Source organism: Dermacentor variabilis, chromosome 2 (assembly GCF_050947875.1).
Source record: "Dermacentor variabilis isolate Ectoservices chromosome 2, ASM5094787v1, whole genome shotgun sequence".
Lineage (NCBI taxonomy): Eukaryota > Metazoa > Arthropoda > Arachnida > Ixodida > Ixodidae > Dermacentor > Dermacentor variabilis.
Window position 1 is genome coordinate 172,562,923 of NC_134569.1, and position 5,148 is coordinate 172,568,070.

Genomic DNA, 5,148 nt, shown 5'->3' on the forward strand with positions numbered 1-5,148 from the left:
TTTGTTGTGCAGGAAAGCGAAGTAGCCAGTTTTGCAAAGTGTTCATGGTGTATTATCCACATTCCGCGAACTGGTCTTTCAAATGGATTTCCACTGTATGTTCCATACTTGTAATGAAATGTAACAGTGAATGCAATGAAAAGACATGTCTGGTTTGTAAAGGACGAAAATCGCCTGTGTGGAAGCGCGACTGTCCCGAAGAAGAAATTGGTGTGCAAGTTGGGTACAGAACCACTTCTACTGATGCAAGCCACTTTATAAACTTGCTGCGAAGCGGGTTGACACTACTGCAAATTATCTCGCAATTTCTGCCTAAGCATGCTGGCAAGACATCAGCACCTTGTCTAGCGTGCCAATGTTCGCATACATTTGCCACGAGTATAAGGAGCCATTCTACGCCTAGTCTCCGTGTCGAGTACGGGGCACTCTGCAATTCTGATTTTTTTTTCTTCTATGCAGTGAATCTGTTTTAGAGGTTTTGCTAAAGGGTCCATTGGATTCCACAAGCCGTCCGCTATTTTCAAGCGCCGTTTGATTAACATAATCGATCCACGGCATAAGGCTGGAGGTTTCTGTGCACACATGCGAAATCGGCCGTTTTATTAGGCACGTATCCTTTTGCACGACGTACATTCTCGTCTCCCATGAAGAATACAGCTAGCGGAAGCTGGTGAACATGTTTGCTCGAAGTTGTAAACAACACGTGGCTGAAGCGAAATGATACACTCCGACCTCATTTTGTGGCACTAAACCATACCACTCGTACGGGACGAACAAGGATCACTAAAGAAGACTTTTAGATAATTTTTCAGCTGCATTACTGTTCGCATAGAATTCACGTGGCTTTTTTTTTCTTAGCACCACCGCAGGAGCAGCGTCGGAATTCCTCGTGATACGACTCATTTATTTCCTGGCCGGCACGGTTGCGTGTGGACTCTTCTGCCCTAAAAGATGCCAGAGATGACATGTGGCCGGGTGACATTCGCAGATCCTTGACAGACCTCATGCAAGATCGGCTGTAGCTATTTTGCTCAAGTTGTGCATGAATTATACGCTTAGTATCTTTCTGCGCTTCAAAAGAGTGCTCTACTCAATGCCATTCCGGAGTATAGCACATGTGCGCATTATCAGAGCTCATCTCGATATCACATAGTGCGCGACCGATCACCTGGCCACACGTGCGCTCGCTGCATTGGGCACGTGCCGTTAACTACGCACATACTCGCACACGACGTTGACCCGTAGATGAGAATGCATATAAGGTACAATCCCGACAAGAAAAACCTCGTACGAAAAAAAAAGAAAAAGAAATACGTACTCACGTGCACGTTGGGAACAAGGAAGACTGTCGATGGCGATGGCGCGACGATGTATCCCGCAGCTCTGGACGATAGACGATAGGAGAGAGAAAACCGAGGAACCGACGTTCTTTTATAGCCCCGAAATTTCTTGGCTTCACTATGCGCCACCTCTCGAATTGCCAGTGCAAAAGTACATTAATACTTCATGGATTACGGCTCGTCATACGCAATGAAAACAAGCGCACCGGGAAGTGTGTCCGAGTCGCGCGGGTCGCACCAGAATCAGAGAACGACAAAAACAAAAAGAAGTGTAATAATAATTGTTTTAATCCGATCCACAATCCAGCTTTCCGTGGCGGTTTCGCTACGGTTCGTATGTGATGTAGGTGAATCGAACGCACCTAAGGTACGTTCGATTCACCTGCACCAGTTCGCAAAGTGCTGCACCTCGCCATTCGTTACAAAAGGTGCAGGAAAAGCGCAGAGCTGATTCACGATTATATTGCGCCCTCTCTACGCTCTCTATTGTCGGCGCCGGCTTCGTGCAGACCACAGCCTATTCTTACACCGTGGTGCAGACGTACAGGTGGTGGTATACAAACTTTATTTAGCAGACGTACAGGTGCGAAGCAGCGGCGCAGCAGACGACATAGCCCATATGCGCAAGCGCCGTTAAAAGCCCGCATACGTGCATCTGCCGTGCCTACACAAGCGCGGGTGTATGAGCGCCTCAGAAGCTGATCATACCAGAAGTTCAGGATCTTTCAAACTTACGCACTCTGTACACATTAGTCGGACAGAACGCCTGCACCGCGTCTGCACCGCGTCTGCACCTTGTCATTCGTTGCGAGTGTCGCGCTGTGCCCGCACCGCAGAAATGGAGCTCCGAACTTCTCGCGAATCGATGTGAACTGGTTTTTAGTGGTGCGGGCGAATCAAACGAACCTTTAACACGAACAGACGAAGGTCCGTTCGATTCTATTTGGCTCATGTGCTAGCTGCTCGGCTGTTCCTTGCTGTGACTGACTGACTGCCCCACTGCGCTGCTGCTGTGCACGCCTTCGCCTCGCTGTCGTTTTGCGTTTTTTGGCACGGGTTGCAGCGTTGCGGCTTGGGCTTCTGACTCGTCTCTTTCGTACACCATGTCTTCCAAGTGGAGAAAATGTAGAGTCGTAAGAAAGGAATACGACAATATACTGAATGAACTAGGAATCGCGCGGCTTGTTGCTGGGCCTTCATCGGTTTCCCTGTCCAACGACAGAGCTGCAAGCACCACCTTTACGGACAGTGCTCGCGTAGCGCCACTTTCGCCTCCGAAGCTGGGAAGCAGCAGGCAATCGGGAAATTCAATTTCGACGGACGACGGGGGTGAGCCTCCACTCAAACTGTTGAAAGAGCAGTCGGGAAGCGAAGCCTTAGTCAACAGCGTCTGCGGACAAGGTGCACATTTTGTTGAAGAATTCCAATCAGAAATTGTGGATATGTCTTCACGTGAGCACAGCGACTCTGATAGTAGCTCAAGTGACAATCAAATCTCAAGCAAATCTTGGGATGAGTCTGATGACTTTGTTGCTTCAGACAGCTGCACGGGGCCAGATGAGGGAACAGCGCTCACTTGTAGCGCAGCGCTGTCTCGTGTATTTCCTGAACAAATGACAGCAAGTGAAGAGTTTGCTGTCGTTGCTTCCAAACATAATATGACTCATGCATGCATTAACGATGTCCTCGATTTCTGCCGTCGAAGAGGCTTCTCTGACCTTCCAAAGGATGCTAGGACAGTTTTGAGAACTGAGCGCAAAGCTCAGGTGGAGCAAAATGGGTCTTTTGTGCACTTTGGCCTTGCAGCCGGAATTCGTGAAGTGTTGCCGCCGGGGCAAGTAGTTCCAAGTGAACTGAAGCTACAGGGCAACATCGATGGAGTCCCTCTTTACAGAAGTAGCCAGCTTGCCTTTTGGCCCATTTTGTGCCGCATTACAAACGTGGAGGCATCACCACCATTTGTTGTAAGTGTGTATTGTGGTGCAGGGAAGCCACCATCTCTGCAGGATTATCTAGAGCCATTTGTGCGAGAGGTCTCGGAGCTTGCGTCTGAAGGGTTAAGCATAGGAGATGTTCGAGTACAGGTGAGCATTGAAGCCATGGTGTGCGATGCTCCAGCAAGGAGCTACGTGAAATGTATTGTTGGCCACACTGGCTATTATGCGTGTGAGCGATGCAACCAAAAAGGGCGGCACATTGAAAACAGGGTCACATTTCCCAAACTGCACGCACCAACTCGAACGAATGCATCATTTCGATCTCAAGAGAACAAGCGCCACCATTCTGGTTTTTCACCATTCCTATCGCTTGATGTTGACATGATTGCATTTTTTCCATCTGAATACATGCACCTCGTTTGCCTGGGAGTCAATTGACGACTCTTAAATAATTGGGTATGCCAAGGCCACAGTAATAGATTAAGCAGACTGCATCGTTGCCAACTAAATGAAAGCCTGCGAGAGGCATCCAAAGCATTTCCAACATATTTCCAGCGAAAGCCAAGGGGTACAGAAGAACTTGATCGTTGGAAGGCAACAGAGTTTCGAACATTCCTCCTTTATGTGGGGCCTGTTGTCCTAAAGCCTCTTCTGCCTCCATCACACTACAAACATTTTCTAATGTTTCATGTAGCTATCAGAATTTTAGCATCACCTCAGTACTACTCTGAATACAATGATTTTGCCAAAGATGTGCTGAGGTACTTTATTCAAGAGTTTAGTGAGCTATACGGACGAAACCAGCTTGTGTACAATGTGCACTCACTAATTCATCTTGCTGACCAGTGCCGGGACCATGGCCCATTGGATCAGTTTAGTGCATTCCCTTTTGAAAGCTACCTTGGACGAATGAAGAAGTTGCTGCGATCCTCCAACAAGCCACTTTCACAGCTAAGTAGGAGAATCTCTGAACTGAGGCACTCGACCAAGAACCAAGTCGAGCAGAAACTGCAACATGTGAAGCCTGGAGACTGCTTCCTGATTGACAGTGCTCCTGTGGTTGTTCTGGAAATAATGGGAGACTACTTCAAGGGAGGGATTTTACCAAATGCCAGGGACTTTTTCAAACTTCCACTCAAGTCATCTCAGTTGAATATTTGGCGCTGCAACACCTTAAGTAATAGAACTAAGGTCTGGCCTCTTGATGACCTCCGGAATACTGCTCAGTGCCTGAGGCTTAACTACAAGCAAGGACATGTTGTTGTTCCCCTTTTGCACTTTCACTGAAGCTGTCAGTGGTCGGTGGACTTATATTAACCCAAACTGCCATAGTCAGTCATCTGACTGCCATATTGCTATGCCTCCAATGGCCACAATGTCTGTTCTATATGAGGCCGACAGTTGGGCTAGTTGGAATTCAAAGACAAAGACATTTTCAAAGAAAAGTTATCCTTTTGTCTCTGCACCTCTTTTCATTTTTCTTATGTGCTGGAACATGTCCTTGTTTGTTCTATTGTCATTGTCGCTAATCACCTATTCAAGCCATGTTCAAGCTTTCTGCATCAAGCATCATGTCATTAATACAGTCATTAGCACTATTGTCCAGAGTGCTTGAATGGCACCCTTTGACCTGCCCAGGTGGCATTTGGTGGTAACACTGGATTCGAGGTAGCATACAGCTGTGTATGGATTGCTGCACTTATGTTACTTCCCTAATCTTTCTCCTCACAGGCCTTCGTTTCTTCCGCAGCTGCAATTTCCTGAAGGCACTGCATTGCCACTGAGCAAAAGTAGAGATAACACATGGCAAAACTTTCATCAGCACACGCCAGGATGTGTTATCTTGACTTTTATTCCATGGCACCTTCAGA

The 5,148-nt window shown here is 47.5% G+C and overlaps 1 pseudogene; it reads left to right on the forward strand.

Annotated features, from left to right (window-relative positions):
• The first annotated feature begins 2,782 nt into the window (after positions 1–2,782).
• Positions 2,783–4,642, forward strand: LOC142570556 (uncharacterized; annotated as a pseudogene).
• Positions 4,643–5,148: the final 506 nt, after the last annotated feature.